Consider the following 17,477-nt stretch of genomic DNA (forward strand, 5'->3'; position numbering starts at 1 on the left):
GCCGTAGACCCAGGCTTTTACCAAGTCGCTGTGCAACGTGGTGGCGGCTCCATAATGGCGCGCACTGTGTTTACATGGAATGCACTGGCTCCTCTGGGCAAACTGAACCGCTACATGGAGCCCATTTGCAACAATTCATAGACTTCATGTTCCCCAACGACGATGGAATTTCTACGAATTGCACTGTCCCATGTCACCGGGCCATAAATGTTCACGACTGGTTTGAAGAACATTCTGGACGATTCAAGCGAATGATTTGGCCACCCAGATCCCATCTAAAATTTATGGGACATAACGGGGAGGTCATTTCTTGCACAAACTCTTGAACTTTCCACACTTTCGCAGTAATGGAATGCTATAGACACAGTTTGGCTCAATATTTCTGCAGAGGACTTCCAACGGCATGTTGAGTTCACGCCATGTCGAGCTGTTTCACGACGCCGGGCACAAAGGGGTCCGATACAATATTTGGAGGTATCACATGACTTTTGTTACCTCAACGTAGATATGAAGGTAATTCCAGACGCATTAGTGGGTACATTGCAAGACAGGGTCTATGTTTGTTGTAATATATGTTATACAAGAACATAATATTTCAAGAATGGTTAGGTATCACAGTTGCGCAAAACACAGCTGAACAGGTATTTACGACCCGAAGAGGTCCGAATTTGAGCGGAGTCGACGGTTAAACACAGAGAAGTTATTACAGCTACATGTGATATAATGGACTTCTTAACAAAAGCCAGTTACACTACTGGCCATTAAAATTGCTGCACCAAGAAGAAACGCAGATGATAAACGGTTATTCATTGGACAAATATATTATACTAGAAGTGACATGTGATTACATTTTCACGCAATTTCGGTGCATAGATCCTGAGAAATCAGTACCCAGAACAACCACCTCTGGCCGCAATAACAGTCTTGATACGCCTGGACATTGACCCAAACAGAGCTTGGATGGCGTGTACAGGTAAAGCTGCCCGTGCAGCTTCAACACGATACCACAGTTCATCAAGAATAGTGACTGGTGAATTGTGACGAGCCAGTTGCTCGGCCACCACTGACCAGACGTTTTCAGTTGGTGAGAGGTCAGGAGAATGTGCTCGCCAGGGCAGCGGTTCAACATTTTCTGAATCCAGAAAGGGCCGTACAGGACCTGCTACATGCGGTCGTGCATTATCCTGCTGAAATGTAGGGTTTCGCAGGGATCGAATGAAGGATAGAGCCACGGGTCGTAACACATCTGAATGTAACTTTCACTGTTCAAAGTGCCGTCAATGCGAACAAGAGGTGACCGAGACGTGTAACCAATGGCACCCCATACCATCACGCCGGGTGATATGCCAGTATGGCAATCACAAGTACACGCTTCCAATGTGCGTTCACTGCGATATCGGCAAACACGGATGCGACCATCATGATGCTGTAAACAGAACCTGGATTCATCCGAAAAAAATGACATTTTGCCATTCGTGCACCCAGGTTCGTCGTTGAGTACACCATCGCAGGCGCTCCTGTCTGTGATACAGCGTCAAGGGTAGCCGCAGCCATGGTCTCCGAGCTGATAGTCCTTGCTGCTGCAAACGTCGTCGAACAGTTCGTGCAGATGGTTGTTGTCTTGCAAACGTCCCCATCTATTGACTCAGGGTTCGAGACGTGGCTGCACGATCCGTTACAGCCATGCAGATAAGATGTCTGTCATTTCGACTGCTAGTGATACGAGGCCGTTGGGATCCAGAACGGGGTTCCGTATTACCCTCCTGAACCCACCGATTCCATATTCTGATAAGTCATTGGATCTCGACCAACGCGAGCAGCAATGTCGCGATACGATAAACCGCAATCGCGATAGGCTATAATCCGACCTTTATCAAAGTCGAAAATGTGATGGTACGCATTTCTCCTCCTTACACGAGGCATCACAACAACGTTTCACCAGGCAACGCCGGTCAACTGCTGTTTGTGTATGAGAAATCGGTTGGAAACTTTCCTCATATCAGCACGTTGTAGGTGCCGTCACCGGCACCATCCTTGTGTGAATGCTCTGAAAAGCTAATCATTTGCATATCACAGCATCTTCTTCCTGTCGATTAAATTTCGCGTCTGTAGCACGTCATCTTCGTGGGGTAGCAATTTTAAGGCCAGTAGTGTATTATTAAAAAATGCGAAGGTGCGACGAAGAAAATGGTAGATACGAACGCTTCGTCTGTCGTCAGTAGCGAATACGGTCGAGGAAACGTTACCAAGTCTTTGTCGTCTGTGGCTCTCCAAACATCCCGGTCTCGGCAGCCACGTGTTGACGTGGTGCAGTCGCTGCATCTGACAATGCCTTCCGGTTCTCTAGAGACCAGGAAGGAAGTGCCCCAACCCCCACGAGGCAGAGGGTGCTCGTCAGGAGAGATGCCGAGATGCTGCGGAGCGCCGCTGACCCAGATCTGGATCGCCATTACCCAAGTGGGGCGCAGCCACCGCTCGTAATGGCCCCTTGTTTGCGCGGGTCGCGGTGCGTGTCCCGGGGGGAACCCTATCACCCCCACCCCTGGCCACACATGCTTTACAGGCCGTAACAGGTCAGGCCCTGCTCCGAACGCCCACCCTCGCATTTACCGTAAATCCTCAAACTTTTCCATCGCCATTTCTAGACCGTAAATCTGCCATCCCAGGCGGCGTTCTGCATATCTGCCCGACCGGAATCCGCGCAATTCCTGCCTTTGTCCGAATAAGGTCGGAAGTCGCTTACAAGCCCGTCCCCCCGAAAGCACCCTACCCCTCGCACGCGTGCTTGTGTATGCTTGCAGATCCAGACTTTTATTCCCGCTAGAAGTAGAGTTCCGGTTACAGATAGCATTGCGATTCCTCCTTTGTTCGGTGGGGAGACACGAATCTCAACGGACTTTGCAATGAGTGCGCCTATGCTGTTGGCGGATATACGATGGTGGAATGATAATACGGTAGGGCGTCCGTTAAGGAAACGAATAAATAAGGGCTCGTTTAAAATTTTATACCTCGCAGACGCCTCCAGCGGAATCATCGTTGGGTTTCTAATGATCCGGAAGAAAATAGAGCTGTACGTTGTGTCAGAGTGCTTGGAATTTCAGATGCAGTCACACACATAATTTTTAGGAAGAAAGGCGCGGCACGGTCTGTGTGCCTTTGTTGTCTGCCTTCGTCTTTGTTGTCGCAGCAGTTTTACTCTAGTGCGGTCGGGACAATAGACTAATAGACCGTCTGAGATGAAGACCATTTCGCCTGTCACTGGGTATACGTTATAAGCATGTGAGACAGAAATAATATTTGAACTCAAAAATTCTGTTGACACGGCAAAGACAATGACAGTTAAAAGTAAGTAGTAAAAACGAAAATAGTTACGGAAGGTAAAATTAGATACGAATATCTCACTTAGACAATGGTCAACAGCATATACAAATTTTATAAAAGTGCATAACGCTGTGCTGTCTGAAATAACGTTATTTTATTTCGCTACCGGTTTGTGTTCTGAACCATCATCAACGGCAGGAATATTATCACAGATGTATCAGATGTCATACATGCTTTAACGTAAGATTACAACAGGAAGTCATAATCATCAAGAAAATATAAAATCTGAAATTGTAACGTGATAAAAATATGATGGCACATTGACAAAAGCACAACAAGTGAGGTGTACATATTTTTACCTCGTTATAAATTTGATTTTATGTTATCTAGACAGTTATGATATACTGTGGTAACTTAAATATAAGCATGTGTTACATGTGATGTACACATCAATTGTTGTCTGTGATAATTTTCCTGCCGTTGATGATGGTTCAGAATCAGAACAGCTAGCAAAATAAAATAACGTTATGAATGACACCACAGTGCTGTGCAATTTTTAAAAAAATCGATAGCGAATGAAATGTTTAAAATATTTGGAACGGGAAAGTGTAACTTAGAACACTTTTCAGACTTTCGGCTCTAGCCAGCACTCTAATGGAAGTTTAATATATTTTCTTGTTCTGTTTTGAAATGATATCACTCCCTTTATGTGTGCTGCAATCTCTTTCTGAAATTACAAAAACTACTTCGTGATAAATAAGTTTTTTCCTAAAGTGAAAAACTATTCAATGTGCAATGTGGTTATATACCTAAGAATAAATATTCTATTCAAATTTGAAAATGTTGCAATAGGCAAAATTTTGTCAATACTGTATGTAATAGTCCATGTGTTACATTATTACACTAATACACACGAATAATCAGTAAGTGAAATAAAATTAACAGAAAATATTATCAAAAACGAGTTAGCAATTAAAAAAAAAATTCGAAATAGAAGCAGTTGGTAACCAACAAATTTCCACTTTCAAGACAGAGAAAATTGATAAGATATTAAAGAAACTCAGTTCAATTGCAAATATCATGTGCTATGTGCTAGAAGACCTTCTTCCGTCTGACGGTACAGGATGGTGTCCGACCAAAGAAGTATAGCTTAAGTATCCACCCGTCACGTAACTCGATTTAAAAATATACAGAATTTTACTCATCAAAGCTCTGTGACTCAAGAATTAACAGTGTCATCCAAATAGCTGTACATAGTATTATACAGAGCTTAGATACACTGACAGAAAAAGAAATTGCAACACCAAGCAGGAGTTGCGCGAGGTAAACGAAAGTTGGTAAGCATGTTTCTACAATAAAATTAAAGACGACGGCGATTCAGATTTCACGCCAGTAGCTTAAGAATGGCGCTAGTACGCCACTATGGGAATGCAAATCTGGTTTGTCTCAAACATCCGCTGTAATGGTCGTGAGAGTTGGTTGCCTTCGAGATTGGACGTAGTTAGTCGATGTTAGTCAAGAACGCCTTTAAGACGGCGAAGACACTATTACCAACACCTCACTGAGTTTGAACGAGGTCTGTTATGGGGTTACGAGAAACTGAATCTTCCTTTATGGTACTGCAGAAACACTTGGCAGGATTGTAGTCACTGAACATGACTGCTAGCTACAGTGGTCATGGGAAATTAAGGTCGCAAGAAAACTGGGCTAAGCCGGCCGCGTTGTGACCGAGCGGTTCTAGGCGCTTCAGTCCGGAACCGCGCTGCTGCTACGGTCGCAGGTTCGAATCCTGCCTCGGACATGGAAGTGTGTGTTGTCCTTAGGTTAGTTAGGGGACTGATGCCATCAGATGTTAAGTCCCACAGTGCTCAGAACCATTTGAACCATTTTGAAAACTGGGCTAAGGACCGACACGTGACACTACCGAGAGGGAAGACGGTTGTTTTTGACCTACTGCGTCTGCAGCTGGAATTCGAGTAGCACTTGGCACCACAGTGACACAATGAACAGTTACATATCGGTTACGATAGGGATAGCTCGGAGTCAGATACCCTGTAGTGTGCGTTCAACTGACCCAAAACCACTGCCGTTTGCTACTACAGTTGCGTCAAGCGACAGCTCATTGGAGGGCAGAGTGGATATCTGTTGTGTTTTCTAATGAAAGCTGGTTCTTCTTTGGTGCCAGTGATGGCCATGTGTTGGTTAGAAGAACGTCAGTTGACGGCCTTCAACCAACCTGTCTGCGGCCTTGACCTACATCTGAAATTATGACTTGAGGTGCGTTCTCGTATGACAGCAGGAGCACTCTTGAGATTATCCCACACATTCTGACTGCAAACCTGTTACGGTGATTACACCTGTTGTGCTGCCATTCATGAACAGCATTCCACGGCTGTTTCCCAACAGGATAACGTTCGCCAGCATACCGCAGTTATAATTCAACACGCTCTATAGAGCGTCCTCATGTTGCTTTGTCCTGTTCGATCACCAGATCCGTCACCAATCTATGACAACTCCAGGGTCACCCATAACCAGCATTAACCATCTCTCTACAGACCGACCAAGTGCAACAGAAGTGGAAATACATCCCAGAAACAGACATCCGGTCTGTACGACACAACATACTCCGGCGGGTCACACCGGTTATTAGGGTACCATCATTTCACTTCTGGAATCACTTTTCTCGCGCTAACGTTAATATGTAATCTTACTGGGCCGTGCAGCCTCGGTCTTCTGTCGATTTCGCCCCTCGTAGACTGTTTTTGACTGGATACCTTTGGAGATACTCCGGTGGCGCCATCGATGGGACAAAGGCTACGAAACAGGAAGGTTCTGGCCAATGAGCGCGTGGTGTATGAAGCGAGTCGGCCGGGGGCGCGACAGGTGTGATTTCTGGGTAGTACACGAGAGAACGAATCGACTCCTGTAAAAGCGTCCAGCCCGATTTGACTGTCGGTTATCGCCTGCCCTCTGAAGCGGCTTCCGTGAGTGGGCATGATATTGTGGAAAACACCAGCGAGTTTGAGGCTCTTTCGCTGGTTGGATGCTAGTGAAGGTGGTCTGATGTCTTGCAGGCTTAAAGAGTGGAACGGCGTCCATCCCATTCAAGCTAAGTAACTTCCGTGGGGCGAAATTAGTGGCAGTTTTTCAAAAGTCATATTTCTATAACCTGCTCAGTCAGTTGCACTGTTGATTGTTTTTACAACTCTTTTGACTATGTTGTTGTTGTGGTCTTCAGTCCTGAGTCTGGTTTGATGCAGCTCTCCATGCTAATCTATCCTGTGCAAGCTGCTTCATCTCCCAGTACCTACTGCAACCTACATCCTTCTGAATCTGTTTAGTGTATTCGTCTCTTGGTCTCCCTCTACGATTTTTATCCTCCACGCTGCCCTCGAATACTAAATTGGTGATTCCTTGATGCGTCAGAACGTGTTCTACCGACGGATCCCTTCTTTTAGTCAAGTTGTGCCACAAACTCCACTTCACCCCAATTATATTCAATACCTCCTCATTAGTTATGTGATCTACCCATCTAATCTTCAGCATTCTTCTGTAGCACCACATTTCGAAAGCTTCTATTCTCTTCTTGTCCAAACTATTTATCGTCTATGTTTCACTTCCATATGTAATACTTTCAGAAACGACTTCTTGACACTTAAATCTATTACTCGATGTTAACAAATTTCTCTCCTTCAGAAACGCTTTCCTTGCCATAGCCAGTCTACATTTTATATCCTCTCTACTTCGACCATCATCAGTTATTTTTCTCCCCAAATAGCAAAATTCATTTACTACTTTAATTGTCTCGTTTCCTAATCTAATTCCCTCAGCATCACACGACTTAATTCGACTACCTTCCATTATCCTCGTTTTGCTTTTGTTGATGTTCATATTATATCCACCTTTCAAGACACCTGTCCATTCCGTTCAACTGCTCTTCCAAGTCCTTTGCTGTCTCTGACAGAATTACAATGTCATCGGCGAAACTCACAGTTTTTATTTCTTCTCCATGGATTTTAATTCCTACTCCGAAATTTTCTTTTGTTTCCTCTACTGCTTGCTCAATAGTCAGATTGAGTAAAATCGGGAAGACGCTACAACCCTGTTTCACTCCCTTCCCAACCACTCCTTCTTTTCATGCCTGTTGACTCTTATAACTGCCATCTTTCGCTCCCTGTATTTTACCCGTGCCACCTTCAGAATTTGAAAGAGATTATTCTAGTCAACATCGTCAAAAGCTTTCTCTAAGTCTACAAATGCTAGAAACGTAGGTTTGCCTTTTCTTAATCTATTTTCTAAGATAAGTCGTAGTGTCAGTATTGCGTCACGTCTTCCAGCATTTCTACGGAATCCAAGCAGATCTTTCCCGAGGTCGGTTTCTACCAGTTTTTCCATTCGCCTGTAAGGAATTCGTGTTATTATTTTGCGGCCGTGGCTTATTAAACTGATAGTTCGGTAATTTTCACATCTGTCAACACTTGCTTTCTTTGGGATTGGAATTATTTTATTCTTCTTGAAGTCTGAGGGTATTTCGCCTGTCTCATACCACCAGATGGTAGAGTTTTGTCAGGACTGGCTCTCCCAAGGCTGTCAGTAGTTCTAATGGAATGTTGTCTACTCCCGGGGCCTTGTTTCGACTTCAGTCTTTCAGTGCTGTGTCCGACTCTTCACGCAGTATCATATCTCCCATTTCAACTACATCCTCTCCCATTTCCATAATACTGTCCTCAAGAACATCGCCCTTGTACAGACCCTCTATATACACCTTCCACCTTTCTGCTTTCCATTTTTTGCTTTTCACTGGGTTACCATCTGAGCTCTTGATATTCATACAATTGGTTCTGTTTTCTCCAACGGTCTCTTTAATTTTCCTGTAGGCAGTATCTATCTTACCCCTAGTGAGATAAGCCTCTTCATCCTTACACTTGTCCTCCAGCCATTCTTGCTCATTTTTGAGACGATTGTATTTCAATTTGTCTGCTTCATTTACTACATTTTTATATTTTCTACTTTCATCAATTAAATTCAATATTTCTTCTTTTACCCAAGGATTTCTAGTAGCCCTCGTCTTTTTATCTATTTGATCCTCTGCTGCCTTCACTACTTCATCCCTCAGAGTTACCCATTCTTCTTCTACTGTATTTCTTTCCCCCGTTCCTGTCAATTGTTCCCTTATGCTCTCCCTGAAACTCTGTACAACCTCTGGTTCTTTCAGTTTATCCAGGTCCCATCTCCTTAAATTCCCACCTTTTCGCAGTTCCTTCAGTTTTAATCTACAGTTCATAACCAACAGATTGTGGTCAGAGTCCACATCTGCCCCTGGAAATGTCTTACAATTTAAAACCTGGTTCCTAAATCTCTGTCTAACCATTATATAATCTATCTGAACCTTCGAGTATCTCCAGGCCTCTTCCATGTATACAACCTTCTTTCATGATTCTTGAACCATGTGTTAGCTTTGTTAAATTATGCTCTGTGCAAAATTCTACCAGGCGGCTTCCTCTTTCATTTCTTACTCCCAATCCATATTCACCAACTACGTTTCCTTCTCTTCCTTTTCCTACTATCGAATTCCAGTCACTCATGACTATTAAATTTTCATCTCCCTCCACTATCTGAATAATTTCTTTTATCTCATTATACATTTCATTAATTTCTTCATCTGCACAGCTAGTTGTCATACAAGCTTGTACTTCTGTAGTAGGCCTGGGCTTTGTGTCTATCTTGGCCACAACAGTGCGTTCACTACGCTGTTTGTAGTAGCTTATCCGCACTCCTATTTTTTTATTCATTATTAAACCTACTCCTGTATTACCCCTATTTGATCTTGTATTTATAACCTTGTATTCACCTGACCAGAAGTCTTGTTCCTCCTGCCACCGAACTTCGCTAATTCCCACTATATCTAACTTTCACCTATCAATTTCCCTTTTTAAATTTTCTAACCTACCTGCCCAATTAAGGGGTCTGACATTCCACGCTCCGATTCGTAGAACGCTAGTTTTCTTCCTGCGGAATATTTTACACAAGAAGACGCCATCATCATTTAACCATACAGTAAAGCTGCATACCCTCGGGAAAATTACGGCTGTAGTTTCCCCTTGTTTCTGCCGTTCGCAGTACCAACACAACAAGGCCGTTTTGGTTAGTGTTACAAGGCAAGATCAGTCAATCATCCAGAAGGTTGCCCCTGCAATTACTGTAAAGGCTGCTGCCCCTCTTCAGGAACCACACGTTTGTCTGACCTTTCAACAGATACCCCTCCGTTGTGGTTGCACCTACGGATCGGTTATCTGTATCGCTGAGGCACGCAAGCCTCCCCACCAACGGCAAGGTCCATGGTTCATTGTTTTTTTTTTATTTTAATAGATTTATATACTGAAGATGATGAACGCTGAAGCAGTTATGCTGGGACCCAAGCCCTTCCATTAGAGTGACCCGATTCTAAATCTTCCCACCCAAATTCCCTGTTAACTTACAACTCACAGCAACAAAAACAGAAAGTGTCGGAAAGTGCTTATGGCGGTTTCTACCGTGCATTCCTTCATGTGATTCTAAAAACAGTCATTAGACGGAAACACAGACGAGGAAACATCAAATGTTCGTAGGTGCACTAATCTCCAGGTAAAACAATCTCCACTGTGTTATATTTCATACGAGAATTACATTCGTAATGCAATAAAAGGCACGGCCCGACTTTCGCGACACACACTTTCCTGACGCACAGAAGAAAATAATACGTTAGGAGGGGTTTCCATGATGTTTTAATTAGTTGTATCACCATGAAACAAATAAACTCACTTACATCTTTGATATTTGCAGGTAAATGTTTGCACTTGTAGGACACACCGAAATCCCATAGCACCGAAATACCGCAGCACACAGCTCTAGACAGCAAAACAAACCGGTGCAATCAATTGTTAGAGTGGAGTATCGCAATTTGTTTTCTGCGTTTCGAGGGCAATAATGGTGCATAATTCTATGCTCAGTTGGTGGAATTGTGTAGCAACAACGCATCATCACACGACACTGTTGTTCAGTGAAAAACTAACAAACAGAGGAAAAGCGGACACTCTGGTGATCGAAGACTGGCTCATCACAGTCGAGGCTACAGTGACAAAAGTGAAATTCACTCATCGATTAGTTTTCAGCATTTTAGACGACATTTTAAACATGACGGAAGTCGCCGGTCCCTGGTTTCCGCAACTGGTTACGCCTTTTCAAAAAGGCCGTCGAATAGCGACAGTTGCTGTGTCAGTTTACAACATTTTTAGCTGCATAATCGCCATGTTCGAGTGCCGACTGTGTGTCACTGCGAACCCGAGACAAGACAGCAATGACAGCAGCGGTAACATGCGACTGACTGTCACCGTAAAAGACGAATACCCTATCACCTTCGGTTAGGGAGAAGCTGAATTCTTTTTTCGTCTGCCATGGTGTATTTCCGTAAGGGGAAAATCGTCACAGCAGCATATTAGCGAACTCCCCTGACGAGGTTACAGGACGCATTCTTCACACCAGTCTTTAACATGAGTGCTAAAGACGGCTGCATCATGTCCTCAAACAAATCTCCAAGGTTATGGGAGGCGAATTTGAAGAGGCATAATCGGAATCCGTGCGAGAGGGTGTTGTGAATACACGACATCCTGGTCATTCTGCCCATGATACCCAGTGACTTCTTCTTTCAGGATGAAGAAATATTTTATCAGTCGTTTTCCTCGAAAAGAAAGTCGATTGCCCTCCAGGGATTCCCCTTTGAGCTCATGAAGCATCTCCGTAGTACTCATGTATTCGACGACAGTACAAATTTTGTGGGTTTCCTCTGAATTCTTTTGATGTCTTCCCTTAATCCGACATGATGGGCATCCAATCACTCGGGCAGTACTCAAGAATCCAAGAATGGGCCACACTAGTGTTCTGTATGCGGTCTTCTTTATACGTGATCGACACTTTTCTATAATGCTCCCAATAAGCCGAAGTCGACCAGTCGCCTTCCCTGCTACCAACTTAAACGCTCGTTCTATTCCAGATTCCTTTGCAACGTTAAGCCTACATATTTAATTGACGTGGCTGTGTCAACCATTACACTACCAGTGCTGTATCTGAACGTCGGGAGTTTTCCTACTCATCTGCATAACAGATAATTTTAATTTCCTTTCTCGCCTCAGTAATCCGGATGGCAACCACAGCACACGCTCCGGCGACACACGGGACACCTCGTAGCTTGTGCTGTACGCCGCTACGATTAGTATTATGTTGCTGACAAACACACGTAGACAAGAAACATGACGCGGCCTAAGAACCCTAAAGATTTGAACTTCAGTTTCAAACATACATAAGCTAGGTTCCCGGACCTAATATTTTCCTGAATAACGTTTATGATGGGCATCGTTCGTTGCTTCACACAGGCCCACTAATATTTTAATCGATCAAGAGCCGACAGTTCGTCGTGATTTCAACACAGACATTCATCATTGATGATCATTTTTACGAACTGAAGAAGGCTGAAAACTTCTGTTTAGCCACGCCAAATGTTACTCTGCTGCATTCTGCAACAGCTCCCTATTCCATTGGACATAGCAATATGTACACCAGAAGATGCAACTGAGACGCTGCAAACCCGGTTGTGTGAGACTGCAAACCACTTCAATAAATGCAGGTATTGAGGGCTATTGTACTTTCCATTTCGTTTGCTCTTGTTATGTTAACACCTGCATGTAAAATTTTGTGTTCTGTTCTCTGAATCGTTAATAAGTTATGTACCATCTAAATAACTCACATTTTTCTAGATTTAGATCAAGCTGCTATTCGCCACCCCAACTAAAGATTGTGCCTAACTCATCTTGTATCCACCTTCGGTCATTCATCGATGAGACCTTCCCGTCCACCACAGCGTCATCAGAAAACAGCCACTGGATGCTGCTCACCAAGACCGTCAGATCATTTGCGTACACAGAGAATAGCAACGATCGTATCACATTTCTCTGGGGCACTCCTGACCAAACACTTTTTGATGAACACTCGCTGTCGAGGACAACGAACTGGGTTCTATCACATAAGATGTCTTCGACCCACTCAAACATCTGGGAATCTAATCCATACGCTCGGCCTTTAGTTAACAGTCTTCAGCGGGTCACAGTGTCAGTAAATTTCCAGAAATATAGGAATCTGGAATCCGCCTGTTGCCCTTCATCCGTCGTTGTCAGGATATGACGTGAAAAAAGTGAGAACTGAGTTTCGGACGAGCGATGCTTTCTAAATCATTGCTGGTTTCTGGACAAAAGCATTTCCGTATCATATTCGAACTGAAAATATATTCAAGAATTCTGCAGCAAAGCGTTGTAAACGATATTGGTCTGTAACTCTGCGGGCCCCTTGTATGACACTTCTTAAATACAGGAGTTAGCTCCTCTTTTTTTTCTTTTTTTTCGGACGCTTGAGACATTGCGCTAGGCGAGAGATTCCCGGTAAATGGAAACTAAATAAGGGCCCAGTGCTGTAGAGTACTCATTGTAAAATCGAAATGGGATGCCATCACCTGGCGACTTATTTGTTCTCAACTCTTTCAGCTGTGGCATCCAAGCCAGGAATGCCTTTTATTACGTCGTCCATCCGGGAGGCTGTGCGACTTTGAAACATCTTTATGTTCATACACTCCTCCTGCATGAGAGGTTTCTTAAACACGCAATTCAAAACTTCAGCTTTCCTTTTGCTGTCTTCAATTGCTACACTAGACTGGTCAACGAGTGACTTAACAGAAAGCCTTCTACGCGCTTAGAGATTTTACATTGGACCAGCCTTTTATCGGGTTCTTAGCAAGGTCTTTTGCCAAGATATGACGGTGATAGCTGTAAGCTTCGCGCATAGATCTTTTTACAGACGCACAAATTTCTACTAATTTTTGCCCTTCGTGGCTTATATGTTCTGTTTTGAACCGATAGTGCAACAGTCTGCTTTGTCAGCATTTTCCGATTATTTTTTAAAATTAAGCCACGGTGGGTCTTTTCCGTCCTTAATCCACTTACTCGGCACATACTTCTTCGGGGCGGGATTTACAACCAGTTTAAACATGACCATACTTGCTCTACGCTCATCACACAGGAACCAAATGATGTCCATCTATTTTCTAAGTGGGATGCTAACAGCTCCTTCTCTGCTCTTTCTAGAAAACATACTCTCCTAGCCTTCTTCAAGGATTTATTAATTATACCAACCATGGTCGCTATGAAGAAATCATGGTCACTAATACCCGTCGCTGTACTGACACTGTCGTTAAGGTAGGGACTGTTTCTAGCAACAAGGTCTAAGTTTCATGGTCACAACTTGATATTTCCAAAGTGACAGCTAAAACCTTAACGACTAACGGCCGTACCTTCAAGTCTAACATCACATTCACGTTTTTGGATCGCGAGAACCAAACCAGGATAGCACAACACGTGGCTCACAATCAGAAGTAATATGTTCGTTTTTTCTGTAAAATGTGTAACAGACAGACGTACGATACGTTGAAATAGTTGCTGATGGAACAGACTAAATAATTGCAAACTTGGCAACGATCAAGGTGAAGCAGTGATCAGAGACTGGATTCGTATTGAGGAGGACGACGGATCAAATCAAGAGGGTATATAGATTAAGGAATTCGTAGATCTTCCTACACCGATTAAGAAGACCACCAAATAATTCGTTTGAAAGGGCGTCAGGTGGAAATTCACGAACCAACAAATCAGTTTTATAACGCTATCCGACTTCGATAATTAAATTAGTAGCTCACATTTACATAAATCGTGGAACTTAATGAACGTCAGGCTTATATGAATAACCGGTTATCAGTGAATATAAAAATTACTCCCAAGGTCCTATCAAAATTCTAAAATAAGGACCAAATTATAATCGGTCTCTGTGTTATAGGGATCGAGGTTCCTTTCTCGTTCGCAATAGTCGAATGTGAAAAGTAAATAGCTGCTGGTAACTTGTCTCAATATCATCTGAATAATTTACAGTTCGTAAGATCTGAAAACACGAGACCTGTTAAGTAATACAGGACACATCGACGCAACCATCTCTGTAATTTAGTATGTGGTACAGGAACACCTACACTTTATAGAATCCGCGGTAGCATTTCTTCATTCATCTAATGTCATTTAGAACTACCTTCACAGCTGGACTTCATGCATAGAACGGGATGTATTACTATAAATATGGGAAACTATCTAGAACTGAAATACGTCGTAACCTTTGTCATGTTCAACAGTTGGGTAGACTGAAGGTGGAACTTTGCATTTCGACCGCGCGACTGCTACGGTCGCAGGTTCGAATCCTGCCTCGGGCATGGATGTGTGTGGTGTCCTTAGGTTAGTTAGATTTAAGTAGTTCTAAGTTCTAGGGGACTGATAACCACAGAAGTTAAGTCCCAAAGTGCTCAGAGCAATTTTTTTGCATTTCGTGAAGAGAAAATGGCGCTAGACAGAGCACACGCCAAAATGTAAGTGAATATTCAATACACGACTAATTTAAGTGAAAATGAAGAACAGCGTATGCAGTTACATTGTAAAATTTGATTCCAAAATAAAGTAAGGAGCGGACACAAGCCACTTGGCTTTCGAAAAACAATTGCACTGAGTTGAAAGTACCAGCAATCACAAGTAATTTAATATGTATGCACGACTCCAAGAAAATATAAAATGAGTTAAATTTAAGGGGGCGGTGAATTCAATGCATAATGTTTCGGACCAAATGACAAGGACGCGACTCTGTGATCGTCTCCAAACTTAATGAATTCACAAAGGCACCGAAATGTTTCAACACCGCGCGCATGGATACCACTTCACGTTAGTAAACCTGGTGAAAAGCAGGCAGTGGGATACGTACACCACGTGAATGATTTGGTAGAAAAATTTTGCCTACGAGAAACCATTGCGCATAGTGGCAATAACTTCAATTTTCTCAACAAGAACTTACTGGAGACTCACTCTCACCGCAACTAACCTCTAGTCTCACCGTCCAGTCATGACAAGTGACAGCCAACAAGTACGTCTGAATAGAATTCGCAAGCATAGACACCTAACCGCCAGTGCGCCGATTGGCTGAAAGCGACCAGAAGCGTCAGATGAGACGACGCTTCCTCCACAACATCCAAAAAAAATTGAAAGAATCTACATCTAGGTGACAAAAGCCAAGGGCCCTAATGTCTTGTCGGACCTTCTTTTGGCCGGTGTAGTGCAGGAAGTCCCTTGCAGAAATATTGAGAAATACTGCCTTTATAGACTTTCCTTAGATGCGAAAGTGTTACCGGTGCAGGCTTTTGTGGACGAACTGAGCCGCGCGGGATTAGCCGATCGGTCTGGGCGCTGCTGTCATGGACTGTGCGGCTGGTCCCGGCGGAGGTTCGAGTCCTCCCTCGGGCATGGGTGTGTGTGTTTGTCCTTAGGATAATTTAGGTTAAGTAGTGTGTAAGCTTATGGACTGATGACCTTAGCAGTTAAGTCCCATAAGGTTTCACACACATTTGAACATTTTTTGCACGAACTGACCTCTCGATTATGTCCCATAAATTATCGATGGGATTCAAGTCAAGCGACCTGTGTCGCCAAATCATTCACTCGAACTGTCCAGAATGTACTTCAAACCAATTCTAGCTCGGTGACATGGCAGACTGTCATCCATGGCAATTACATCGTTTTTTGGGAACATAAAGTCCGTGGGTGGTAGCAAACAGTCTCGGTAGTCGAACATAGTCATTTCCAGACAACGATCAGGCACACCATTACGGTGGCACCACCAGCTTGCACAGTGCCTTGCTGACAACTTAGGTCCGTGGCTTCCTAGGCTCTGCGCCACACTCGAGCCTTACAATCAGTTCTAACCAACTAAAATCGGGAGTCATCTGACGAGGCCACGGTTTTGCAAGCATTTAGGGTCCATCAGATATGGTCACGGGTGCAGGAGAGGCGCTGCAGGCGATGCCGCGCTTTTAGCAAAGTCACTCGAGTCGGTAGTCTGTTGGCACAGCCCATTAATTCCAAAGTTCGTCGTACGTCCCACAGTGATTTCTGCTGTTTTCTCACGCTGTGTTGTTTGTCTGTTAGCACTAACAACTCTACGCCAACGCCGCTGCGCTCTGTCTTTAAGTGACGGCCGTCGGCCACTGCGTTGCCCATGGTGAGAGGTAATGCCTGAGTCTTAGTATTCTCGGCGCACTCTTGACACTGTGGATGTCGGAATATCGAATTTCCTATCGATTTCTGGAATGGAATGTCCTATGCGATTAGTGCAACAAATATTCCACGTTAATACTCGTCGTGCTGCTATAACCACGTCGGAAACCTTTTCACATGAATTGCCTCAATACAAATGACAGCTCCGAAATGCACTGCCCTTTTACACCTTGTTTAAGTGACACTACGACCATCGAGCATATGTGCATATCGCTGACCTATGACTTTCGTCACCTCGGTGTACACCGTATACATCAATACTGGTTACAAATCTTGGCAAAATATCAACAATGAGAAGTTCTCTGTTTACTGAAAGACAGTTATTACTGAAAAATAGAAACAGGCAATTTTCAGGGACCTGGTCGATTTCCTCCTTAATCTTTCCTCTGTATGAGCTTGTGATCCTTAGCTAATGGCCTCGTCCTCGATGTGACATTAAAACCCTGCTCTTCCTTCCTCGTACAACAAGCTTAGCGCATTGCGTGCCACAGTGCCATGTGTGGCTTTTGTTTCCTGTCCAGCAGCTCTGGCCGGAGTTGTTGGGACTATACGGCACAGTCTGCATGGCAGAAAGCTTAATTCCACGCGAACCGGGTCAGTGCCTCGAGCTGTCTACTCGCGGCCACGCATTCGCCGAGCCCAGAAAATCCGCCTCGGCCCCTGCGACCGCACGCGACGTGCTTTAGTGGCTACCCGGAGAAAACGCCCAGTTTCACTTTGCCGTCCCGTGATAACCAAAATGCTACGATTATTTGCGGGGAACACGATATATAAGCATTTATGGGATGCGTCGCGAGGCGGCCGCGAGGGTGATTAAGTGACGGCGGGCACGGCACGCGGGCGAGAGGAAGGCTGCGGCGCGCCCGGCCTGATGGACAAACGGCACGCGACACCGACACACGGACCGTGGCTGGGGCCGTGCAGCGGTAGACGGGGCGTCGG

This window comes from Schistocerca serialis, chromosome 6 (assembly GCF_023864345.2).
Source record: "Schistocerca serialis cubense isolate TAMUIC-IGC-003099 chromosome 6, iqSchSeri2.2, whole genome shotgun sequence".
NCBI lineage: Eukaryota > Metazoa > Arthropoda > Insecta > Orthoptera > Acrididae > Schistocerca > Schistocerca serialis.